A 27874-nucleotide genomic window follows, 5' to 3' on the forward strand; every position below is an offset into this window, starting at 1 on the left:
ATTTTTCCTGTTTCCTCGTTTTTAAAGCTATGTTTCTGGTTTGGGGACTTTTGTGTGTGGTTACATTAGCTTTATAAAATATAAAGTTGCATATATATATATATATATATATATATATATATATATAGAGTAGTTTTTTTGTTTTGTTTTGTTTTATTTTCTTTTGAGTCCATCTGGTCTTCATTTGCCAGTTCATACCTTTATCTCCTCCCCTTTAATGTTTTTGTTGTCACAAACTATCCCTGTTTATGCTGTAAGTTTTGTGGTGATCTTACTCATAGTTTGTGATCTTATGTGCTTTGTTTCAGGTAGAATAACTCCCTTGTGGATTTCCTGCAATGGAAGGTCTCTAGTGATAAAATCCCTCAACTTCTATATACCTGGGGATGTATTTCTCCTTCATATTTAATTTTTTTCTTTTTTACTGATTTTTAGATAGAAAGAGAGAAGGAGAGATAGAAACATCAATGATGAGAGAGAATCATTGATTGGTTGCCTCCTTCACACCCCCAACTGGAGATTGAGCCAGCAACCCAAGAGAAGTGCCTTGAGTGTGAATCAAACCCAAGATCTCTTATTTCATAGGACAATGCTCAATCCACGGAGCAACACCAGCCAAGTTCTTTTTCATATTTAAAGGATAATTACTCATAGCTGGCAATTTCTTTTTCAGCCTTTGACTATTTGGTTCTATTCTCTTTTTGCTTGTAGTATTTCTGGTAAGAATTATGAAATTCTAATGGTTTTTCCTTTGTAGGTCACTTCATTCTTCTCCCTGGCTGCTTTGAGAATTTTTTTCTTTGTCATTAATTTTGTACAGTTTTAATACAAAGTACCTTGGAGTGGCCTCTTTGGATTGAGGTAACTAGATGTTCTGTTTTCTTCTTCAATTTGAGGATCTAGTTCTTTCCATAGGTTTATGAAGTTCTCAGCCACCATTTGTTTGAATAAACTCTCCATTCCTTGCACCCTGTCTTCCTCTTCCAGAATGCCTATTATTCTGATAGTAGAGGCCCAGTGTCCAAATTCATGCACAGGTGGGGTCACTTAGGGTGGCCTGTGGAGATCGAGCTCTAGCTTATGCCCCCAACCTTGCAGCCCTCCAGCCCCTCTTGACACCCCGTCTTGACTTGATGCTGTCCCCTCACCTGCTCCACCATCCCGCCTGTGGAGTAATCACTTAGGGCCAGGCTCCTGCCATGCCGATTAGTATAGTATCTGCAGGGTGATCGGCAAGGCAATTGGATCCCTAATCGCGATTGGGCCCCAGCTTGTACCTGCTCACCTGCTCCACTCTCCCACTGTGGTCCCACTCTCATCAGAATCCATTGGGGCTGGCAGTGCCTCCACTGCTGCCACCTGCAATTACCACATTGCCAATGTTCGCCGTGTTTCTGTGCTGGACCCTTGTGGTCAGCACATGTCATAGTTTCCTCTGAAGAGGTCTTTCTACCATTTTCCAGTGGATGGCGCTGAACTGCAAGATTTTTTACCTTTGTCATCTCCCAGTTTTGATCTCAGGGCTTCCAGACAGTACAACTGTGCTGGTTGGGGCTGGGCTTTGCTTTGCCCTCACCATAATGGTGACTCAGACCTTTGTGGAGTCCCACCCCAAGCACCCCACCTGGTAATCAGTCACAGAGGGTAACTGCAGTTCTACTTACTGCAATAGCTCTTGGTATACAGATAATATGCAACTTGATCCCACTCCGAGGACAACAAGAGGCAAGGTTTGGGAGTGCAAGTGGCAGTAGGCCCCTGTAGTTCTATTTCTTTGTCTGAAACACCACCGTCCAACAGTGGAGAGCCACATAGAAGATCCGTGCTTTGTCAGTTGTCTGCTGGCTCAGTCATTGCTCTGCTCACCACTCACCTTGCTGGACTTTCCCCTTCTCCCTCAGCCTTCTGGTCCACCTGGCCAAAGGAAGTGCCTGCTACTGCTGGATTCCTCCCCTCTCCAGCCCAAGTGGCAAGCTCCCAGTTGCAGGGATGCATCTGCAGGTTGTCAGAGCTTTCCTTCCTTCTCATCTCCCTGTTTATTCTTGGTTGCCCATCTTTAGATGTTTCAATGCATAGGTCTCTCAGGCATGCCTCTGTATTGAACCGGGATTTCTTTATTGTATTATAGTTGATTAACTTGTAATTTCAGATGGAGAGGCCAAGGGAATCTTTCACAACACCTTTCCTCTGACATCACTCCTTGATTATAGAATTTTTGAGCCATCTTCCAATTGAAATCCACTGTTGTTTTCACACATGTGCAGGGCATTTGTGCAGGGATCTCTAACTTCATATTGTGTTCAGCAGTAACTCAACTATACCTCTCATTTCTGGCCTCTGTGCAAACATGATGGATATAAGCTCAGGCAATGGACTATTCTGTATGTAAGTGATCTGTTCTCTCAATATATGAAAGCAACTTTCAGGATCCTAACAACACTTATTCTATGTTACTTAGAAAAATTTTGCTGAAACAGAGGCATAGTACTTCAAATTTTAACAATTGTAATTTCTTAAGGAAAGTTGAATTTCATAGTTTTCTTCCTATATTAGAAATTACACAGAAACTAAAATTTCTCATATCAATAGGTTTTTTCTGCTCTACTTTACTGTTCTCACTTTCAAAATATGTGAAAATAATAAAGCTGCTTCTAATATGTCAAATCTAATTTCAAATAAGCTCTCCCAGACTCCACTATTGTGATTGTATTTCTAGTTTTTATTCTGTAATCTTATCACTCTTGGCCACACATCCACATATCATTGTGGCTTATTTATGAAGACAAATTCTGTGCTGAGATAAAAACCAACTATCATTTTTTTCTACATCTAAATTTATTTTTGCTGCTTCTAAAAAAAAAAAAAAAAAAGACTTAAAAATATATTTTCCAGTGGGTTTATTTGCTAAAAAATTATCAACCTCCAGCTATTTGGAATAGCTTGAATTATCTGGAACATGACAATTCAGTTTTAGAATTATTTATATCCTGGCTTTGTTATGTTTTAAGATTTTCAAAGTTTGTCTAAAAATATAACTCCAATAATTAATTTCTGGCTCCTTGTGAGCATGGGCTTTATTAGCCAGTTGAACTTCATGTTATCCAGATTATTTGAGCTTTAATTTCTCATCTATAACTTAAAATGAGAATTACCTACTATATAGAATTGTCATGAGGATTAAATGATATAATACATTAAAAATAATTATTTTCCATTACACAGTAAGTTCTCAATAAAGGGTAGCTTTAAAATATTATCTAACAAATAAAATTTAAAATTAATAATTGGGTTACAATAATTTCTGCACATGTCTTCTTTCCCCACATGTGTGTATGCTCTGGGAGGATGAGCAGTGGCCTCCTTTGATAAGTCTTTCCCAACCTTCAATCCAGTCCTGACTAGAGCAGTCTCTCCAGGAATACTGAGGGAATAAAATTTATCTAAATATCAATTTGTTATGCTCTCAATTGCATTGATAAATAGGAGTTATCAATAGTTATTTATATTCAGTATTGATTTCTTTTCCTTAAATACATTTAAAAAATATAACTCTAATTTTAAAAATACTGTTTTGGTTTTACTCTTCTGTTTAAGAAATTTAAGCTGAAAGTCAATAAATTAGTGTTATGAAGCTTAACCCTAAAAAGAGTTATCAGATAAATCACAATGGGCTTTTCTAAGGAGAGGTAAAATTGAGACAACTTGGGAGAATAGCAGGAATTTGTTATTTACTTTAGACTTGTCTCAAAAACAATTACCTATACAGTGTGAAGTGCTGGATACAACTAATAAAAAATTGGGACTCACATGTAAATATGTTATGAGAATATTTATGTCATCAGAGCCATTTATTTGCAAGATTCAGTTAAAGACACATTGGGCATACACATGTAGGTTTGCTCTATAAGGAATATATTTCTAACTTTTAAATTAATATACCATTTTTCTCCTAAATCTATATGAATAAATGTATATAAGTAACTGCTCCAAATGAATTTACAAATATTATCTGGTGCTACATCAATATTTGAAACATAGTTGGCTCAAATTTAAATGTTGCATGTGTGTGCTTAAAGAGAACTTTAATTATATAATGGGATTACATAATATTAGTCTAACAAATATCTCAAACACTGAATATGTGCTATGCATAGTACAAAGATCTGAAGATATGGCACCAAAGAGTAAGAGGAGAAGTGCTAAAATGCTAGAATAAAAAAATGGGGCCAGATTATGTAATGCCATGCTTTTGAATTTGTAACATTTTTTATTTTATAGGAGAAGATTGGAAAATATACTTACCCTGAGTAAAAAGTAATGTAAGTATTTGTTACCTGGAACTCTGTGATGGAAGTGGTTCTCAGACTGAAGGCAGCGATAGTGGGTAAGAAGGCTCTGGGAGTAGATGACCACTTACATGTTGGGTATTTATCATACTTGTCTTACAGTCAAAGGTAGCTATGGAGGTTTCTGACAAAGAAAGAAACCTCATCAGCTCTGTGGTTAATAAAAAAACTGCCAACAAGGAGAATGAATCAGAAAAGGAACAATTAACTCATTTGCTTTCACCTCATAGGCCACTCTTTTCTAAACACAGAAGAAACTATTTATCTTTGCAATCCCTCCTGGCCACTCATCTTCTCAATTTGGGAGAAGGCAAGATGATCTTACTCCTAGGACAGGACACTGTGATGCAGGATTATTGCTGTGCTCTGCCTACCCATGTAGGAGTGCAGGCTTTTCATTTACTTGTTCTGTAGAAATTATGCAAAAACTAATTTGTTTCACATTTCAGAATCAAGACTGCCTTTAAAAAAAAAAAAATTCTCACCTGATATTTTTAGAGAGGGGAAAAAAAGAGAGGGAAACATAGATCTGAGAGAGACATATCAATTGGTTGCCTCCCGCAGTGTCCCAACCAGGGCTGAGGATCAAACCCAGAACCCAGGTATGTCCCAACTGGGAGTCAAACATGTGGCTTTTCAGTGTACAGAATGGCACTCCCGCCAACTGAGCCACACAACCGGGGCAAGGCTGCATTTTTAATGAGACATTTTCTGAATCCCAAGCTGAGTATCATCCTGATAAATATTATAAATGTATTAAAGAAAGTGATCTTCTATAGCTTGATCCAAGGTAGCCTTCAGATTCTGCTGATACCTGAGAACATTTATCCAAAATCAGAAGCATTTCTCTGAATGTCAATCAAAGTTCCAGCACAAAACAGATGGCACTCTCAAACTAAGTGAGCAAGGAATATTAATAAAAGTGTGTTTTACAAAGGTGTGAAAATATTTAAAGACATATTCACAGGATATTGAAAGACCTTGGGGCTATAACAGCAAAAGATGATGGTGGTTGTTAAGCTCTTTATTACTCCTAGGTCTGAAGGGAAATGTTCCAGCTCCAGACCTCAGTAGTAGGTAGCTATAGGGAGAGGGTTTTTGGAGTAGAACTGTGATATTTGATGGAAATTTCTATACGCTGGAGAAAGAGAATTAAATGCAAAAACCTCCCTCTCCTTTCACTTGGGCTGAGAGCCAATTGATATAGCCTCTATAGTTCAGCTGGCAGGGCACAGATTTGGACAGAGAAGGGTAAAGAGTGGGTCTGGCAGTCAAAGAGAAAATAACCAGCTCACTGCAGTTTGTTTTATTTATTTATTTATTTATTTATTTATTTATTTATTTATTTATATTTTATTCATTTTTTACAGAGAGAAAGGGAGAAGAATAGAGAGCTAGAAACATCAATGAGAGAGAGAGACATTGATCAGCTGCCTCCTGCACACCCCCTACTGAGGATGTGCCCCCAACCAATGTACATGCCCTTGACCGGAATCAAACCTGGGACCTTTCAGTCCACAGATCGGACTGAAAGGTCCCAGGTCTCTATCCGCTGAGCCAAACCGGTTTCGGCATCACTGCAGTTTTTGTTATGAGGTAATTTTACATACAATATTATAATAATAATGAGAGATTACTAAAATGTTGAGCTAGCAAGATTTAAGCTCATGTTCCTTCATATAATCATAAAAAACAACAACAAAACAAACCTTGCACAAATGGTAAAGTCTTGGTCTTAAGTAGTGGTAACTTAGTTCCCAGTTCCAGGGAGCAGAACTTATTTGCAAATTACTGTGTACACCTATGCTAATCTAGCTGGAAATATCTGAAGAAATTGATTCGCTGTCTCTTTCTCACATAACTCAGGACACATGCAGGAAAAGCTGAAGGCTCTGTTCATAAAAGCTACAAGGAGATTACATACCCACAGACACCTGAGCAATATATCCTCACTGGAGACACACAATAAACCATCCAAGGTCCAGAGGAGAATGTGGGGTGAGACTTTCTGGGAAATTAGGAGATTCAAAAGCAGTCATTTTTATAGGGGAATCTAGAAAGACACATGCAAACATAAGTAAGATACATGTTCAGGATAATCCATAGAAGACCTTAAACTTTCCCCTAAGGTTGATCCCTAGGCTTAGAGCAAGTCTATGTGGAAAGAGTACCTCCTGCCCTAGCCGGTTTGGCTCAGTGGATAGAGCATTGGCATGTGACTGAAGGGCCCCAGGTTTGATTCTGGCCAAGGACATATGCCTGGGTTGTGGGCTTGATCCCCAGTAGGGGATGTGCAGGAGGCAGCCAATCAATGATTTTCTCTCATCACTGATATTTCTATCTCTCTATCCCTCTCCCTTCCTATCTGAAATCAATAAAAATATATTTTTTTAAAAGAGTACCTCCTCACAGAGCCAGTCTACTAGGTCTGGAAGTGGTAATTTTACTCTCTCTCTCTCTCTCTCTCCTCTAAGCTTCTGGAATTCAAGGAAATGTCTATCAAAACATCAGTTGAACACTAGCTAAAGTAACAGAGACCTCAGTGAGCACACATAGCAAAAAAATAGACTTTTGGAAAAGTCTACCAACAAATGGACTATCACAGCTTTCAACAATCAATTAATTAATCAAACAAACAAGAACAAAGCAAACACTAGAGAAGGAGCATGATTTGGTATCCAAAACTTCCACATTATAGTATTCAAATACTCAAATTTCAACAATAACCCTACCACAAGGCTTACAAAGAAACAACCATAACAACAACAACAACAACAACAACAAAACAACTTGTCAGAGGGACAAAATAAATTAACAAAAACTGTTCCCAATAAATCTAATAATGAACTTAGTAGACAAAAACTAAAATAACTTTCTTAAATGTGCTTGCTATTCTGAGGGAAAATATGAACAAAGAACTAAAGGAAATCAGAAAATATATATATTTATATTGATATGAAAATATAAATAAAAAGATAAGAATTATAAAATGTAAACAGATATAAATATTGTGTAATAACTAAAATTAAACATTCACTAGTGGGGTTCAACAACAGATATGAGCAGGTATACAAAAAGAATAAGAGAACATTAAGATAGGGCACCTGAAATTATTGATTCTGTGGATGAGAAAAAAATATGACAAAAGTGAACAGAATATAAGAAACTCATGGTATAGGGATACCATTAAAAGGATCAATATATGCATTATGGAAGTTCCAGAAGGAGAAAAAGCAACAGAAAAATCATTTGAAGAAATAATGACTGAAAACTTACTAAATTTAATGAAATACATAAATCTACAAATCCAAGAAGCACAAAGCAGTTAACTTAATTCTGACGTTATCTACCTAATAGATTAAGGTTTCAGTTCTATAAGACTACTCTCACTTCCCCACTTAAGATGCCAGTCATAAGAACCTGTTGTCCCCTATACTTCCATCTGACTTATTATAGAGCAGAGTTTCCAATGACCCCTCCTGAGGTTAAATTAATTTGCTAGAGTAGCTCACGGAACTCAGAGGAACATTTTACTTACTAGTTTACTGGTGTATTATAAAGGATATAACTGAGGAGCAGCCCTATTGAAAAGATGCATAGAGCATGGTATGTGGGAAGGGTATACAGCTTTCTTCTCTCTCAGTGTGCCCCTCTCCCAGTACCTCCATGTGTTTGCAACCCTGAAGCTCTCTCATTATTTTATTTTTTTATGGAGGCTTCATTACATAGCCATAACTGATGAGATCATTGGCTATTAGTGATTAAACTTAATCTTCAACCCTTCTCACCTCCTTCAAGGTCCAGGGGTAGGACTGAAAATTCCAACCTTCTAATCACCTGGTTGGTTCCTGAGGCAACCAACCCTCATCCTTAGGTTATCTAGAGACTTTCCAAAAGTCATCTCATTAACATAACAAAAGACACCAGTATTGTTCTTATCACTTAGAAAATTCCAACAGTTTTAGGAACTCTGTGTCAGTGTTTCTTGTTATAAGCCACAATAATACACCTTCCTATCAGAATGAAAGAATGTTACACAGTAACTTGAAGCTGAGTGAAGCTATAATGATCTCTGGTAAAGGTAAACACATGGGTAAATATAAAAGCCACTATTGTAATTTTGGATGTAACCCTCTTTTAATTTAACTTCACTTTAGGATTTATAAGACAAATGCATGAAAAGTAATTATAAATATATGTAAATGAGCATTTAATGTATAAAGATTTAATTTATAACATCAATAACATACATGGAGAGAGCTATAAAGAAAGAGTTTTATGCAACTAAAGTTGTTAGTATCTCTTCAATTATCAGTTATAACTTTAGAAAGTTATATGTTTCATGATAACAAAGAAAATATCTATAAAATGTACACAAAAGGGAATGAAAAAGAAATCAAAATGTTTTATTACAAAACCTTAACTAAAAATAAGACAATAATGGAGGAAATAAGGAACAAAAAAGATGTGATATTCAGAAAATAAAATAGCAAAAGTAATACCTTCCTTAATAGTAGTTACTTCAAAAATAAATGGATTAAATTATTCAATCAAAATGCAAAGATTGGAAGAATAGATTTTTTTAAATTGAACTATTTGGTATCAGCATGAGACTTATTTTAGTTCTAAAGATAGAAATAGGTTGGAAATAAAAACATGAAAAGAATATTTTATGCAAAAAGTAAGCAGAAGAGAGCCTGTGTGGCTATACAAACATTAGACAAAAATAGTCTTTAAGTTAAAAATTATTATAAAAAGGATATTATGTATTGATAAAATAGTTATACACTAAGAAAATATGACAATTATAAATATATATGCACAAAACACTTAAAGAGCTCTAAAACATTGGCAAAATTGAAGGGAAAATATAGATATAATAGCTCTAAAATAATAATGATGATCAGAATGGTGAGCCAAAGTGTTTTTTCTGAGGTTGTGTCTTGTGATGCTGAAGAATGAGCTCCATGGACCAGAACATTTAAGAAAAAGTGTTGAAAATTTATTACAAGAAGATTCAGACTCCCCACTGGGGAGGGTTCCCAAAGAATGGGTTTCCTCTTAAAGCCTTATAGTTCAGGGGTATGTATTTGCTACAAGCCTTCTCTATGTCTACGTGTGTCATCACCTGATTGATTCCCTCAATTGTTTTTGCCCATCAATGGATCTGAACTTTCTGTATGTTCTTTCTCTGTTCCTATTCTGAACTTTTTCTGTGTTTATGTGTGTTCGTCCATCTTGTTGCTATAGGCCCTCCCTTGTTTTCCCATGCCTCCCATTTTCAATCCAAACATATTTTATTACTTCTGCTTGGTTGGTTTCTGTGATTAGGCTTGCTCAAACTGCCTATGTTCCTTCTGCCTTTGTTTTCCATTGGACCCTTGCCCTATCTGCCTGTGTTCAAGTTAACCCTCTCAATAGTAGGAAACTACAATACCCCCGCTTTTGGTAATGAGTAGTGCAATTGGACAAAGATCAATGGGAAACAGTGGACTTTAACAACATTACAGATCAATTGGAGCTAACACACATATACAGAATATTTTACCCAACAATAGCAGAATACACATTTTTCTTAATTGGACATAGAACGTTCTCTAACATATATGTTAGACCATGAAACAAATCAATAAATTAAGAAGATTAAAACTATATATTTGATCACAATGGAATCAAATAGCAGAAGGAAAACTGGAAAATCCACAATATGTAGAAATTAAACAACATGTCACAAGAGAGATTAAAAAATACCTCGAGACAAATGAAAAGGGCAAACAAAAACACAACATAGCAAAACTTATGGGATGCAGAAAATTAGTTCAAAGAGTTACATTTGTAGTGATAAATGTTTACGTTAAAAACACACACAAAGGGTGATCCAAGATGGCTGCCCATGGGAAGACAGGCTGCAAGATAGTGTGTGAGTGAGAGAATGGAAGGAGAGTATGGGGACATGTGGGGAGTGTCTGTATTTGTGAGTGAGGGACAGCTATATTCCAAAAGACTGCTGGCGTTTGGCTGACCAGACTCCTCTGGCAGGGCAGCCTCTACTGCTGCTAAAACCTCTCCCAAATTGGCCAATTCTGCCATGGAGACCACACCATCTTGAAGGGGAGATGGCTGTGATTGGGAAACCAGTTGTGATCAGAAGCCCAGCCTTACCTTCAACCAGGAAGACATTGGATACCTCCTAGGACCTTAAAATCACAACACCCAGGGACCAGCTGCCTCAGCTGTGAATCCATGAACACTGGGATTCCAACCTCTAGACCACAGGCTGTCCAGGGGAAGAAAGAGTGGTGCCAAAGATGTGGTAAAGGCCCTGTACCTTCTCATGGAGCAGATAGAGGAAACAGCTGAACTGAAAAACATCCACCCAGAATTGGTAAATTAAACACAGCTGATGAGGCAATCTATGGACAGAAGGGTCAGATACCATTTAGAGCAGTGGTCGGAAAACCATGGCTCGCAAGCCATATGCAGCTCTTGAGGGTGGATCTTCCACAAAATATCAAAGCCTGAGTGAGTCTACTTCGAAGAAGTGGTGTTAGGAGAAGTTTAAGTTTAAAAAATTTAGCTCTCAAAAGAAATTTCAATCCTTGAACTGTTGATATTTGACTCTGTTGACTAATGAGTTTGCCAACCACTGACCTAGAGAGAGGTGAAATTTGGGATCCAGGCCGGAGGGAGTAACGCATGCAGTGGGAACTAGTGTCTCAGAGGAAGACTGCACCCCACAATATCCACAGTCATTGGGGTCAGTGAAGACCTCAAATGTGGAAGGGGATCCACAGGGCTGCCGGCAGAAGGGGACTCTAGATATTAGCCCACAGCTGGACTGGGCCCAGAAAGGCAGCCTGAAGTTCTGTACCAGCTGCGCAGAGCCAGGGGGAAAAAACTTGTGCAGGCTAGGGGGAAAAAATTGTGCACAGAGCCAGAGGAAAAAGATGCAAGTCTGCGTGCTTCCTCTGGCTTTTTTATTTTTTTATTTTTAAATCCTTACATTTGCTTGTTAAGTCCAATACATAGGATCTTCCAATTAAAAATACTCAACAGGACTGCAGGGGAAAGTTGTTTTTGTGGAAACTGGAGATCAGAATGGGGAGACATGAAAAGCAGCTCTGGGGCAGTCTGTCCCTCCAACCCAGTATTAAGTGTGGCAGGAAAAGCAAAATCTATTCAGTAGAGAGGCCTTTTAGCCTGGATATTAAGACAGAAACACTGCCACCCAGGGGTTGCATCAGAAATTGACTCTTGTGTGTAAATATTACTAGAGGCAAACTGAGAAAAAAGAACAGAGAGATCCTGCTTGATTGAAAACAGAGTTGTGGCTTATGACACAGAGGAGCAGTGAATTGCAGGGAACTTCAGTACTGTGCTGACTATCAGAAAGGAAATAGATGTGCCAAGCAAAACAGTAGAGGAAGTGAAAGACCTTCACTATTTCAAATTTTTATTTTTTACTTAAGAAACTAATTTTTTTCTCTCACTTGATTTTACCTTATTTTTATATTTTTAATTTTAACTATTATTATTATTACTTCTATTATTTTATCCTTTTTAAAGTTTTATTTCATTTTTTCTTTATTTCATTTAATTTGGGATTAGTGTTCTATTTTCTATTTTTATTTTTCCTTTAGCATTATTTTATTCTATCTCAATTTTTCCATTATCCCAACACTCTCTTTCTCACTTTTGCCCTTTTTTGTCCTGTTTCCTTTATCCTATTTCTCTTTTTAGTTTTTCTCTATCCTTTCTTTTTACTTCCTGATAAAAATTGATCTTACTCATATATCTAATTTCCTCTCCCCTGCTTCAAGCACATACACACTTCTCTCTTCTCTTTCTTAACTATCAAATTCTTTTTTGCCTTTTTCTTTCTGTCTTCTTATTGTTGTTTGTTTGATTGTTGGTTAGTTGTTTTGTTTTTTTTTTACTTCTGTTTTTCCTTTTCTTGATCTCTTCTACTAATTTCTTAACGAATTCCAATCACCAATTCAGACCTATTAACTCTCTATTTTCCTTTTCCAGTAGTAAAAAATACATAGATAGATAGATTAAAGAAGGGATATATATATATATATATATATATATATATATATATATATATATATATATATATATATATATATATATATAGTTTGTTTGTGATTTTTCTTATATATATTTTAATGCATACTTTTTTCTTTTTGTATTTTGTTTTTTCTTTTTCTTTTTATATACTCATTCTCTTTCTACCCCCTCTATACTGAATTGTGGCTATTTCCCCATTCATTCAAGTCCTTGACCTTATCTTCTGGAAAAAAGCTCTGCCTCATCAGATTCATCTTAGTGTTTGTTGTTTGGAGGTTTGTTGTTAGCATTTTTTTTTATTTGTTTTTTTGTAGTTTGCATTAATCTCTGGGTGTTTGTTGTTTTCATTTTTTTGATTAGTTGTTGTTTTATTGGAGTTTTCTTCCCATATACATAAGTTTTCCCCCTTCCTTTTTCTTCTCTTTCTTTTTTCTCTTACATTTTTTCCCTTTTCCCAATATAATTTTTGCACATTTTTTTATTCCCCTATTCTCTTTTATCTGGTGGTCATCTTTATTTGGGAGTATTAGTATCATGAATACATTTGTGTATGGTGCCCTGTGTGTTGTGTCTTGTAGTGTACTTTAAGTCAATGCAGGAGAGAGATAGATACATAACCAGACTCCCTGAGAGACGTGATCAGAATTAGAGCTTTGTAAAGGTCAGAATTAGAGCTTCCAACTTTTTAAGCAAGTTAAAATATGTATAATGCTTAGCTTTCTGACAAATTGATGAAACACAGACCTGTTAAATTCCCAAGTGCATGTGACATTTCTTTACTTGGAAAACAAATTACAAGAAAAGAGATATTTTACAATTATATATTAATTGTAGTAAAACTCAAAAAAATGCTTCTGCAAATGTCTGAATTTGTACATTTTAAACTTTTAAAATCACTTTCAAACCTATTACCTTACTTTAGCACCATGGTAGCTGGGGAGGTGATGTACCTTTTAGGCCAGGTATTTCTGCTTTATAGGTAACATTTCCAGACTAGAAAGTGGAAGAGCATGTGAGGACCTAGTTATTGTGACACAGTCTGAGATGAAGGGATGTTAGCCAAGCCAAAAAACCTGGGTTTTCTCAGTATTAGAGACCTGAAATTTCTGGGGAGGAGGAGCTGGTACATTAATTGTTTTTGTTTTTAAAAAAATATATTTTATTGATTTTTGTAAAGAGAGGAAAGGAGAGAGATAGAGAGTTAGAAACATCAATGAGAGAGAGTCATTGATCAGCTGCCTCTTGCACACCCCCTACTGGGGATTTGACCGGAATCGAACCCGGGGCCCTTCACTCCCCAAGCCGACGCTCTATCCATTGAGCCAAACCGGTCCCAGCCATTAATTGTTTTTTTAATGGAGTTATCTAGAGAAGTAACTTCACATTTTGTTTAGGCTCCATTTATTGCCCTTTGCTCTTTCATAGTTTTACAACATTCCTTCTCTGTCAGTGGCCACATGCAGAGAGATCAGAGTGACAGTGACAAGAGGTGTTAATCAAGCAATTAAAACACTTAAACCATTTTAAAACATATTTTATCTTTATTGTTGAAAGTTATATAGATGTACTCATTTTCCCCCATTGATGCATTCTAGCCCATCCCTTCTTCCCTCCCCATGCCTTCAGCACACTATTCTCTGTGTCTATGATTTATGCATATATGCATACAAGTTCTTTGGTTAATCTCTTCCCACCTCGCCTTCACTCTGAGATTTGTCAGTCTGTTGCATGTTTCTATGTCTCTGAATCTATTTTGTTCTTCAGTTTACTTTGTTTAGCTTCCACATATGAGTGAGATTATGTGATACTTGGCTTTCTCTGACTGGTTTATTTCACTTACCATAATATTCTCCAGATCCCTCTATGCTGTCTCAAAGGGTAAGAGGTAATTTTTTGTTTTGTTTTGAGGTGTGTGTGTGTGTGTGTGTGTGTGTGTGTGTGTGTGTTTACAGCTGCATAGTATTCCATAGTATTTAAAAGTACAACAGTTATTTATTTATTTATTTATTTATTTATTTTTTCTAATATATTTTATTGATTTTTTTTGCCCCCCTCCCTCCCTCCCACACATCCCCTCCCTCCCCAGAGTTTTGTGTCCATTGGTTGTACTTATATGCATGTATAAAAGTCCTTCGGTTGATCTATCATCTCCCCAGATCTTCCTCCCCTCCCCGCTGTAATTTGACAGTCTACTTGTTGATATACTGTCTCTATATCTATCTTTTGGTTCATCAGTTTATAATGCTCTTTATTATCCACAAATGAGTGAGGTCATGTGCTGTTTCTCTTTCATTGATTGGCTTATTTCACTCAGCATGATGTTCTCCAATTCCATCCAGGTTGCTGAAAATGATGAGAATTCCTTCTTTTTTATGGCAGCATAGTATTCCATTGTGTAGATGTACCATGGTTTTTGGATCCAATCATCTGCTGACGGACACTTAGGCTGTTTCCAAATTCTGTCTATTATAGATTGTGCTGCTATGAACATAGGGGTGCATATATCCTTTCTGATTGGTGTTTCTAGTTTCTTGGGATATATTCCTAGAAGTGGGATTACTGGGTCAAATGGGAGTTCCATTTTCAGTTTTTTGAGGAAACTCCACACTGTTCTCCACAGTGGTTGCACCAGTCTGCATTCCCACCAGCAGTGCATGAGGGTTCCTTTTTCTCCGCAACCTCGCCAACACTTGTTGTTTGTTGATTTGTTGATGTTGGCCATTCTGACAGGTGTGAGATGGTACCGCATTGTTGTTTTGATTTGCATCTCTTGGACAATTAGTGACTTTGAGCATGTTTTCATGTGCCTTTTGGCCTTACTTCTGTCTTCTTTTGAAAATGTTCTATTTAGGTCCATTGTCCATTTTTTAATTGGATTATTTATCTTCCTTTTATTTAGTTGTATAAGCTATTTGTAGATGTTGGAGATTAAACCTTTATCAGTGGTATCATTTGCAAATATGTTCTCCCACACTGTGGGCTTTCTTGTTGTTTTGTTGATGGTTTCTTTTGCTGTAAAAAAGCTTTTTATTTTGATGTAGTCCCATTTGTTTATTTTCTCTTTAGCTTCCATTGCCCTAGGGGTAGTATCAGTGAAGAAGTTCTTTTGGCATACGTCTGAGATTTTGCTGCCTGTGGATGCTTCTAGTATTTTTATGGTTTCCCGTCTGATGTTTAAGTCCTGTATCCATTTTGAGTTTATTTTTGTGAATAGTGTAAGTTGGTGATCTAGTTTCATTCTTTTGCTTGTGTCTGTCCAATTTTCTCAACACCATTTATTGAAGAAACTGTCTTGACTCCATTGTATATTTGTGCCTCCTTTGTCAAATATTAATTGAGCATAGTGATTTGGGTTGATATCTGGGTTCTCGATTCGATTCCATTGATCTATATGTCTGTTCTTGTGCTAGTACCAGGCTGTTTTGAGAACAGTGGCTTTGTAATATAGTTTGAAGTCTGGTATTGAGATCCCTCCTACTTTACTCTTTTTTCTCAGGATTGCTGTAGCTATTCGGGGTCTTTTATTGTTCCAAATGAACTTTTGGAGAGTTCTTTCTAGGTCGGTGAAATATGTCATTGGTATTTTAATGGGGAGTGCATTGAACCTATAGATTGCTTTAGGAAGTATGGACATTTTGATGATGTTGATCCTACCAATCCATGAACATGGTATGTTCTTCCATCTCCTTACATCTTCCTCTATCTCTTTTTTCAGTGTCGTGTAGTTTTCCGCATATAGGTCCTTTACTTCCTTAGTTAAATTTATTCCTAGGTATCTTAATTTTTTTGGTGCGATGGTAAATGGAATTGCTGTTTTAGTCTCTATTTCTGCAGTTTCTCTGTTGGTGTATAGAAAAGCCATGGATTTCTTGGCATTAATTTTGTATTCTGCTACATTGCCAAATTCATTTATTAAGTCAATTAGTTTTTTAATGGAGTCTTTTGGGTTTTTTATGTACAATATCATGTCATCTGCAAATAAGGAGAACTTTACTTCTTCTTTTCCAATTTGGATGCCTTTTATTTCCTCCTCTTGTCTAATTGCAATGGCTAGTACTTCCAGTACTATGTCAAACAGGAGTGGCGAGAGTGGGCATCCCTGTCTTGTTCCTGTTCTTAGAGGGAATGGTTTTAGTTTTTGCCCATTGAGTATAATGTTGGCTGTGGGTTTATCATATATAGCTTTTATTATGTTGAGGTATGATCCTTGTACTCCCACCTTGTTAAGAGTTTTTATCAGAAAAGGGTGTTGGATTTTATCGAATGCTTTTTCTGCATCAATTGATATGATTATATGATTTTTATCTTTCAATTTGTTTATGTGATGTATCACGTTTATTGATTTGCGGATATTGTACCATCCTTGCATTCCTGGAATAAATCCTACTTGGTCGTGGTGTATGATCTTTGTGATGTTCTTCTGGAGTCGATTTGCTAGAATTTTGTTGAGGATTTTGGCATCTATGTTCATGAGGGATATTGGCCTGTAATTCTCTTTCATTGAGTTGTCTTTATCTGGTTTTGGTATTAGGGTGATGCTGGCTTCATAGAAGGAATTTGGAAGTGTTCCTTCCTTTTGGATTTTTTTGGAATAGTCTGAGGAGGATAGTTTTTAGTTCTTCCTTGAATGTTTGGTAAAACTCTCCTGTGAAGCCATCTGGCCCTGGGCTTTTGTTTGCTGGAAGCTTTTTGATGACTGTTTCAATTTGTTCCCAAGTCACTGGTTTATTGAGATTTTTAGATTCTTCCTGATTGAGTTTTGGAAGATTATATTTTTCTAGGAATATGTCCATTTCCTCCAGGTTGTTCAGTTTGTTGGAGTAGAGTTGTTCATAGTATTTTGTAACAATCCGTTGTATTTCAGTGGGGTCTGTTGTTATTTCACCTCTTTCATTTCTGATTTTGTTTATTTGGGTCCTCTCTCTTTGTTTCTTGGTTAGTCTGGCTAGAGGTCCATCTATCTTGTTTATCCTTTCAAAGAACCAGCTCTTGGTTTTGTTGATCTTATGTATTGTTTCTTTGGTCTCTATGTCGTTTATCTGTGCTCTGATTTTTGTTATTTCCTTCCTTCTACTTACACTGGGCTTTTCTTGTTGCTCTTTTTCTAACTCTTTGAGTTATAGAGTTAGATCATTTGTTACACTTTTTTCTAGTTTTTTGCAATAGGCTTGTAAGGATATGAACTTCCCTCTCAAAACTGCTTTTGCTGTGTCCCATAGATTTTGGATTGTTGTGTTTTCATTGTCATTTGTTTCCAGGATGTTTTTAATTTCTTCCTTGATTTCTCTGGTCACCCAGTCCTTGTTTAATAGCATGCTGTTTAGTCTCCATGTTTTTTATTTCTTTGGATTATTTTTATTGTAGTTAATTTCCAGTTTTATGCCATTATGGTCTGAGAAGATGCTTGATATGATTTCTATCTTCTTGAATTTGAAGAGATTTTGCCTGTGTCCCAAAATGTGGTCTATCTTTGAGAATGTCCCATGTGCATTTGAGAAGAATGTATATTCTGTGGCTTTGGGGTGGAGTGTTCTGAAGATGTCAATTAATTCCATCTGGTCTAGTGAGTCATTTAGGATTGATATTTCTTTGCTGATTTTTTGTTTAGATGATTTGTCCAAGGGTGACAGTGGGGTATTAAAATCTACTATGATTGTATTGCTGTTAATCTCTCCCTTAATGGCCTCCAGCAGTTTTTTTTTTTTTTTTTTAATGTATTTGGGTGCTCCCGTATTGGGTGCATATATATTTACCAGGGTTATTTCTTCTTGTTTGATTGCTCCCTTTAGTATTATGAAGTGGCCTTCATTGTCTCTTGTTATGTCCTTCACTCTGAGATCTAATTTGTCAGATATAAGTATTGCTACCCCAGCTTTCTTTTCATTTCCATTTGCCTGGAAAACCTTTTTCCATCCCTTCACCCTCAGTCTGTGTGCATCTCTTTTTCTGAGGTGGGTTTCTTGTAGACAACAGATGTATGGGTCTTGTTTTCTTATCCAATCTGTTACCCTATGTCTTTTGATTGGAGCATTTAAACCATTTACATTTAATGTTATTAATGATAGGTATTCATTTGATGCCATTTTTATTCTATACCCCTGTGTTCCTTCTTCACTTCCTATTTCTTTATTTTTACAGTAGACCCTTTAGCATTTCTTGCATTGCTGGTTTGGTGGAGATAAATTCCTTTAGTCTTTTTTTGTCTGTGAAGCTCCTGATTTCCCCTTCAATTTTGATTGATAGTCTTGCTGGGTACAGTATTCTTGGATTCAGACCCTTTCTTTGCATGACTTTGTATATTTCATCCCATTCCCTTCTGGCCTGATAAGTTTCTGTTGAGAAATCAGTTGTTAGTCTGATGGGGGTTCCTTTATATGTAACTTTCTGTCTCTCTCTGGCTGCTTTTAAGATTCTAACTTTGTCATTGGTCTTTGCCAATTTAATTATAATATGTCTTGGCGTCGGTCTTCTGGGATCCATTTTGCTTGGGACTCTGCGAGCATCTTGGATTTGTGTGGGTTTTTTCTTCTCTATCTCAGGAAAATTTTCTGTCATTATTTCTTGAAATACGTTTTCCATATCTACCTCGGTTTTCTTTCCTTCTGGAACCCCTATTATTCGAATATTGTTTTGTTTTGCATTGTCCCAAAGCTCCCGAAGGCTCCCCTCCTGCTTTTTAATTTTTTTTTCTAGAAGCTGCTCTAATTGGGTATTTTTTTCCATCTTGTCTTCTAGCTCACTGATGCAATCCTCTGCTTCTTCTAGTCTGCTCTTGATGCTTTCTATTGAGTTCTTCATAGTAGCGATGTCATTTTTCATTTCATCTTGAGTCATCTTCATTTCCTCTTGGGTTTTTTTCATTTCCTCTTGGGTCTTACTCATATTGTCAAATTTGTCTTTCATTCTTTTTAGCCATCTTAAGATCGTTACTCTGAATTCTTGCTCTGGTAGGTTGCTTGCCTCTATATTGTTTACTTCCTTTTCTGGTGAAGCCTGCTTTTCTTTCATATGCGGGCTGTTTTTTGGTCTCCCCATGATCTAGGATGTCTGGTGTGTAGTTCTCTCTCTCCTGCTTTGATTTAAAGGCACAAAATACAACACAACCAGGTACAACACACAAGGCACTGAATAGAAATGTGTTTGTGATATTAATAACCACCAATAAGGGTGACTAGAACCCAGCTAACAAAAACATACAATCAAACAAAAAGCATAGGCAAATCAATCTTATAAAAGAAAAGCATACAACTTCAGTAAAGTTAACATTCAACATACAACTTGAAAGAGTTAGAGAGAAAGACTGTTTTGTTTTTTTTGTTTTGTTTTGTTTTTAGGACAACTGCGAGGGAGGTGTGAATGGTTTTGGAGCAGGTAGTTGGAAATTAGATATATACAAGTAGGGTGAAATTTTAGGAGGGGGTAGACAGAAGGAATGGGGGGAATCTAGAGCAGGAAAGGGTTAAGATAAACAGGGTATCAAAGGAAAAGATTGGAAAGAGAGTGAAGGCATAAAGGTAGGGTTGAGATAGAATAAAGCGTTGGAGAAAGAAGGATAGATAAAGACTGTAGAACAGTAATCCTGAAATTAAAAAAATATATATATATCAATCAAATGAAATAAAAATAATGAAAATAAAGAAAAGAAAATAAGATGAAAAAGGTAAATTAGTAGTAGTAATAATGTTGATTACATATACAATGTAATAAATATCAAGATAAAATCAAGTGAGGAAAAAGAAAAAAAATAGTTTCTTGAGTAAACGTTGCAAATAATGAAAACAAAAATAAAAAACAAAAATTTAAAAATTAAAAAAAATAATAATAAAATTTAAAAATTTTAATTAAAATTTGCAGTAATGAAGGTCATTCGCTTCCTCTATTGTTATGATCCAGTCCTGATTTTTAGGCAGGTTTTGCTTTGTTTTTATTACACTAGAGTCAATTTGTGGATTAGCCTCTGGGGGCAGTGTTTCTAGGTTGACTTCCCAGACTCTAGAGTAGGGGTGTCGAACTCAATCAGAGAAGGGGCCAAAATCTAAAATCCAGCCTAAATCGCGGGCCGAATGGTTTACTGAACAGTCATAAACTGTCATTGTGATGGAAACGCAGCGGAGTGCAGTGATGACAGCGCGGTGCAGGCCACATTGCAAGGCCTGGCGGGACGAATTTGGCCCGCGGGCCTTGTGTTTGACACATGTGCTCTAGGCCCCGCCCCCCCCCTCCTCTCCGAAGCTGGAACTGCGGAGGGGGGGAGGGGGGGTCAGGTCAAAGCAACTGGAATCTCCCGCAACTCTCCGATATCCCTCCGAGCCGGATCCAAATGTGTTGCTCTTTAGATATCTCCCCTGTTAGGAGCCCTGTCCACTTTCAAGGGTGACAACAGCCCAACAGCGGGGGCTTCTACTTGTAATCACCGCCCTTGTCCTCCAGCTTCTGCGAGAGCACTCTGTGCGCGCAGCGTTTTTGTTTTTGCCGCAAGGGCTCTCCACCCTCTCCCAGCGAAATCTGACCTTTTCACTGAGCAGGGGGCAATCCTGTGAGGGCAGGTGTTCGCTCCGCCTGGGATCCGCGTTCTGGGGGTCACAGATGCTTGGTGGTCGCTGTGGCTGTGGATATTTAGGCCTCTGACACGATCCTATTTTCCTCTCAAGATGGTGAGGTTTCCCGTCCAAGCCGGTAGGTAGCTCCGGGCAGGGACGTAGCCCTCGTGGGTGCTTCCCTGTGAGGGGTTCCTCTGTCAGCGGCCCCCCAGCAGTTTCTTCTGGTGTTCACTGTCTCCCAGCTTGCCGATAAACACTCACAGCACAAGACCCTCAGTTGCTCTCTCTTTCTGCTTCGGGAGAGGGCTCAGAATCCGCTCATCTATTCTTCCACCATCTTACCTCCTCCTCTATTTTTTTTTTTAATCCACTCATCTATTGATGGGCATTTAGACTGTTTCCAGATCTTAGTTATTGTAAATTGTGTTGCTATGAACATAGATATGCATACATTCTTTCTGATTGGTGTTTCAGGTCTCTTAGGACATATTCCTAGAAGGGGGATTACTGGGTCAAATGGAAATTCCATTTTAATTTATTGAAAGAACTCCATACTGTTTTTCATAATGGCTGCACCAGTCTGTCTTCTCACCACCAGTGTATTAGGGTTCCCTTTTCTCCACATCCTTGCTAGCACTTGCCATTTGTTGATTTGTTAATGGTAGCCATTCTGACAGGCGTGAGGTGATGCCTCATTATTATTTTAATTTTATCTTCCTGATGATTAATGACTTTGAGCATTTTTCCATATGTCTCTTGGTCATCTGTATGTCCGCTTTGGAGAAGTGTCTATTTGGGTCCTTGGCCATTTTTTTAGTTGGATTGTTTGTCTTCCTTTTGTTAAAAAGGATTACTTTATATATTTTGAATATTAACTCTTTATCAGATATTTCATTGGCAAATATGTTCTGCCATACAGTGGGCTCCCTTTTCATTAAACCACTTAAATGCTATGTATGACACTAATGCTGGTTGCACTGAAAAGCAGATATAATATATCAGTTTCATAATTCCAACCCAAATTGTGTTATATAAGCCTGGCATATTATAGACAAAGCTTACATTCCTTAAGAAGATGGAAATTTGAAAAAGACCAAAAAAAAAAAAAAATCAAAGTGAAAACAAAAGCGTTCATATATACTTTGGATCTTGCTAGGTGACTTCTGCTCTCTTCTTTAGGTCGAATGCTTGAACACAGGAAATATAACTGCATTAAGACAGAATTTTCCTATCACTGAAAAAATCTGCTTATTAAGTTTGTCAGAAGCTGTCTTGTCTCCCTGCCAAAATAACAGACTGGTGGATTCTATGCCAGTGGGTGTAGGTGGCTTATCAGGTTCTCATCTCTGAAGGTAGAGAGTATAAGTAAGGTCATAGGTAAGGCATCCATGGCCTCCTTTTAATCTTGTATTTCCAGATTAAGGTAGTTCAGTTGTTTTTGTTTGTTGTTTTTTTGTTGTTTTTTTAAAGAAAACATCTAGGGTGGAAGTAGAGGGTGGGGGTTGGGTGGGGATACAAGTTAGCAGGTCTGGTATACCACGAGGCCAGGTATCCCTGATCACCAGCAAGGGTTGGGAAGGAGAAAACCCATTTAGGCTACAGAGCTCCGTGGTACCATCTCCTTTCTACCAAAATATTTACTAAATGCTTAAACAAAAGCCTGGCAAATCCCCAAAGATCAATTCTTCCCTCTGGGATTTTTTTTTTTTAATCAGTTCTACCCTGAGTCACATGGGCTATGGGACATGTTGTCTCTGCCTGCAGAGAGCACTGGCCACCAGGCCTCAGTCCTGCAGTGACTGTCTGTACTTCTGCGTTCTGACCATTATTAGTTAACGCTGCTATTCAAGTTCAAATATGGAAATATCTTCCTTTTAATTCCTGTTTTCCTTCCTTAACCCACAGCACACTAACCTGTCAAAAAAAAAAAGCCTTCGTATAATTAGAGTAAATGCTGCTTCAGAATGGTCTCTGTGCCAGGGTGTGGCCGGCATTCAGCAGAATGGAAGTGGAATGCGACTTGTATAATCATCATGTCTGAGAACATCAGACACCCCTTACTGTGACACACAGACTCTTGGGGGACAAATAACCATATTAAAATTCATTTGGGTGTGAAGCAATAGAGAGCAATGAGTAAAAACTGATTCCAAAATATAAAAATTAATAGCTCAAACTTCAAAAGATGCTTTCATTGTAAACTGAGGTTTTTGTTCCCTGATCAATTATTCCTCTGCCCTTTTATTTTTTTATTTTTATTTATTTAAGCCCAAGAGTTTGCTTTAATTCAAACCTTCGACTTACCAGGCTGCTACATGGGGACATTGACACTCCATGTAGCTCTCATTAAGAGATCTGCCTGCCTCTACACAGGATGTTCCCAGTATCAGTACATCCAGGTCTCCAACAGGTGAAAGAGTTGTGAGTCCACATTGTTCTGGTAAAGATGATTCCCCTACACTTTATAATAAAAAACCCACTTTCACATTATGTAATTTAGATTTCCAGGTTACAAGCAATCATTTCCCCATTACAAATTTAGGATACTGTTTCTCGCAAATTGGTCCTTTTCAATAAATGGCAAAATAAAGGCAATAACTATTCGATTGGATTGAAAAACGAAGTACATAACTTGACTTCTTTTCCTATTTACTACCAGCATGTTTCTCCCCCTTTCCTTTAGATTGCATATTTAAACACTGACATAAAGATAAGTGTCTTGTGTTTTGGGACTAGAGTTATTTTTATAATTGCATATGAAGCCCTGAATTGGAATGTTAGTAGTACTTAGATGTTAACAAGATAAAGGGACATGCCATCAATGTCTCTGAAGAAAGGCTGCGTTATGCAATGGAGGGCCAAGGGTGAGGCTGTGTGAAGCTTCTGCCCTTTCTCTTCAAAATTCTGGACACAGCAAATACAGCTCCAGGTTGTCTGGAGCCAGCACATATCAGCCTGCGGGCAGGAGCTTATGTGTGTTATGAAGTGAAGAATGCTCAACCCTGGCAGACACTTTATAGATAATAGAGGCCAACTTTCTTAACTTATAATCTAAGGGCTATGTAAGTTAACTCTGGTTTTGAACAAGAATATTTTCAAGTAATGTGATTCACACATTGTGAATCATTTTCATATACATATGTCACTTGTTTCTCCCCCAAATTTGAGTGTAGGTGCTGGTTCCATTTTGCAGTTGAGAAAACGGAGGCTCAGAAAGATTAAGTGGCTAGTTATAAGTTATAAAACTGCAAGGAATGGAGATCAGACTTGAACCTCCATTTTATAAATTCTCCACTCTTTTCACAAGGCTTTGTGCCCTGTCTGCAGTTAGAGCAGTGTGTAGTCCAACAAACATTTATTGCCTGCTTTCTAAGTGTCTGATAATATTGTGCATAGCCTGTAATCTGCATTCTCTCTGCATCTAAGCCATTAATAAAAGGGTGCTAATAAATGTGAATAAGCTTTATTTTTTATTATTTTTAATGTCATTAGGAAAGTTAAACACAAAAATTTAGATTTTAATTTTTTTTAATTTAATTTAATTTTATTTTTATGCTTCATTTTCCTGTGCAAGTAAGAAGTACCATTTTGGCTTATCTCATGAAGGTGGTGCCAAAGTACCTGACAAAGATAATCATAAAATCTCCTGGGAGATACCTGGAAGTGTACCTAATCTAACTTTGTCATTTTTAAGAGATGAGAAAATTAGCACCAGGAACTTCTAGTACATTTTTCAAAGCTACATATCTACTTAGATGTTGAGCCAGGACTGGAAATCAAAATGTTTGATGATCAGTTTATTTCTTTTAGAAGAATAATTTTTAGTCAAGTGTAGTTTGATTATTTCATATTAATACTTCTCCCCTCCTCCCCCCGACATATTTTTAAAGGGACAGGATAAAAAGAGACACTTTTGGATTGAGATATATGTATATTTCTAAAACCATCATACAACAAAAATATTAACAATTAAGCACATTAATCTGAAAGAAGAGAAAAAAAAGCAGGAGCATTCATGTTCTCAGTTATATTTTCCCTCCCTAATCAAAACCATGTGAAAAGCTAGGCAAGAATCAAGAGCCTTGTATGATTGCCAAAGATGAAGGGAAAGTAGAAAAAAGAAAAATGAGGGAACAGCAAAGCAGAGACCCAGTATTATTTCCAAAACTTCAGCACACAGTCACACTTCCAGTTCTTCATAAGATAAGAATATTTTGCTCACATTGGGCTAATTTACGCTTCACAGGAAAGCCTGTAGCTGTGCTTTCAGCTCACCACTTCCTGTGGGAGTCAGAGAAAGAGGCTCAAAATCTTCATTTCTTAAACCAAAATGCTTCCAAGTCAGAAGAAAAACCTCACTGTTCATTCTGCCTTTTGGTAAAAGGAGTCCACAGTCAACTCCTTAGCAATCATGAAGAAAATGTCCATTTATCAGGTGTCTTTTCTCACTCACTCTCTCTCTCTCTCTCTCTCTCTCTCTCTCTCTCTCTCTCTCTCTCTCTCTCTCTCTTTCTCTCTCTCTCTCTCGTTATGTAAGAAAGCCTAACTTCCTTTTGGGTTACTGAATTCCAATTACTTATTATTCATGCAAGTTAATTATTTATAGTTGCAAGTTTTGTTTTGCCATGACAACACAAGCAATTTTAGGCACAGAAAAAGCCCTGCTAATCACTTGGAGCTGATCTCCATTCTGTCTCTTCATTACCACAGTTCCTTACAGAACCTTGCATTCAGGGCATAGAGAAAAGAAAAGTTTACTGGGAGGCTGGCTCCTGAAATTCACACCATAACTTTCATTGTTAGGTCAATTTAGATGAGGCCAAATAGTGAAGACAGCTAAATAATACGGTCTTATTTAATTTGTTTTAAAACAAAGTTCAAAAACATTTTCATCCATGATTATCTTCCAAATTCTTGACAATAGCCCTTTGACTTATTCTTCCTTCTTCTCACTTCCCTCCTTCTCTGACTACTCCTACATTATTAATAAGATCCCATATTTTTTTTTCATGGGTGCCACCTCAGCCAACCACCTGTTAAGAAATTATCTCATTCCAGTCTTCCTCTTGGTATTCCAGCAGGTCTGCCTTGAGACTGAGGAAGAAGGTGTAGCTGGCTCACCTGTTCATACCTTCTACTTCCTGATATTCTTGTCTAGCTTTTCTTTGAAGATTTTTTTTTTCCTGTGGGCTCCTTCTCCTTACCCCAGTCTCATTTGAAAATCATTGATCTAATGGGAAGGTTTTTGGATCAATTGAGAACCCTCGGGGTCTCTAGAGACCAAGATAATGGAGCTTACCCTAGAGCTGATTCCAGGTTGGCACTACCAGAATAGGAAGTAAAACTTTAATTTCTCTTTCAGAGATTGAGCCTCGTGACATAAAATGACATGCCCAACATCTACTCAGTTAATGGAAAGTGCAGAACCAAAAAGACTCAGATCTGAGTTTCAACTCAGTTTTCTTTCCATATTCTAAGAGCTTGTAGAGCTGTTAACAGGGAGCACATGCCAGGGGGTCATATTGGAGAACTTCCTGTTCAAAACACTTGGTCCTTTGGGTTTTGATTATAGTAGAAGGAATTAATTATTTTTATTAGGAAATCAGAAGGAATAGAAGACCCAGACACTCTGAGTGGGTACTGTATAATTACACAGAACTCCACGGAGGGCACATAGGAAAAATAAAATGTATGAAATAAAATTTATGAAATAAAATAAACCTAAAGATCTTTATAGATATCCAATTCTTAGATATTCTAAAGATACTCTTAGTGCCTTCTACATTTTAAACCCATTTTATAACATAATGCTTTTTTTTCAATTAACAATTATGCATATCTATAACACAAGAAGGTTTTAATTTCACTTCTTATATTTGGAATCATGAAAATATGCACCCTTACAGATTCTTGTGTCCTCAGATACATAGGTACTCCCCCTGCCCATAATCCCTAAGAATTTCTGTAGCACAATCTCATAGATAGAATGCAAGAAATGACCTGGCTAAGATTCTATAGCTGTTTATCTGCCTGTCCAAGATAAGAACATATGTTTCTTACCTTCTAGGCAAGAGCTTTATCATATACTAAAAGGCTCATGAACGAAGATTCAAAGATTCATGCTAGAATGGGCTTTCCTTTCCCTGGCTGCTGGCATAGCCTTTCCACCCTGGCCTAGACCTTTTCCACTCAGGCCCTGCAGCCACCTCTTTCTGCTCTGGGAGCCCTCTCTTTTTGCTCCAGCCCCACCTTCCCATGCTGCCCACAGGCCCTGAGAGACCAGGGGTGGGGAAGAATGCCTATGTTGTTGCCATGACGACAACACAAGCATCCTGCCTGCCCCCATCACTCAGTGCCTGTGTATGCAAATAAACTGCCATCTTTGTTGGGTTAATTTGCATATCACTTCTGATAGGCTGGTGGCGTAGCGGAGGAACGGTCAATTCACATGTTTGTCTATTATTAGGTAAGATAATATTCTGTGTGCCTAGAATTTAAATGTATCAAGAATATGAGATGTTGCCCAGCTGTTGTGACTTTGAGTATTAACTCATCAATCAAGAGTGTTACTGATTGGATTTCTAGTCAAAGTACATGCCTGTGTTGCAGGCTCAATCACAAGTAGGGGCACACAGGAGAATGCTATTTGATGAATGGTTTTCTCTTATCATCGATGTTTCTATCTCTTCCTCTCCCTTCTTCTCTCTCTAAAATCAATAAAAACATTTTTTTAAAGAATATTAGATGTACTATTCTTCAAATTCCTTAAAGTGCTCAAAATATTTCATTGGGGAGAGTTATTCCAGGAATTTTCTGAGAAACAAGCACATGGTACATCCATCATCCAAATGATTCTTCAGAAACATTGATGTTAGAAGCAGAGATTAGAAGCCCAAAGTCTCAATCTGCCTCTGA

The 27874-nt window shown here is 37.3% G+C and overlaps 1 long non-coding RNA gene across 1 annotated transcript; it reads right to left on the reverse strand.

The window, feature by feature from the left end:
• Positions 1-1153: 1153 nt before the first annotated feature.
• LOC123653086 lies at positions 1154-27441 on the reverse strand. Its single transcript, XR_006742715.1, has 4 exons — positions 27334-27441; positions 25409-25413; positions 18287-18291; positions 1154-1165 (listed from the first exon to the last, which is right to left on the reverse strand). It is a non-coding gene; the product is annotated as an uncharacterized LOC123653086 (long non-coding RNA).
• Positions 27442-27874: the final 433 nt, after the last annotated feature.

The sequence above is a fragment of the Pipistrellus kuhlii genome, unplaced genomic scaffold, assembly GCF_014108245.1.
Source record: "Pipistrellus kuhlii isolate mPipKuh1 unplaced genomic scaffold, mPipKuh1.p scaffold_m20_p_3, whole genome shotgun sequence".
Lineage (NCBI taxonomy): Eukaryota > Metazoa > Chordata > Mammalia > Chiroptera > Vespertilionidae > Pipistrellus > Pipistrellus kuhlii.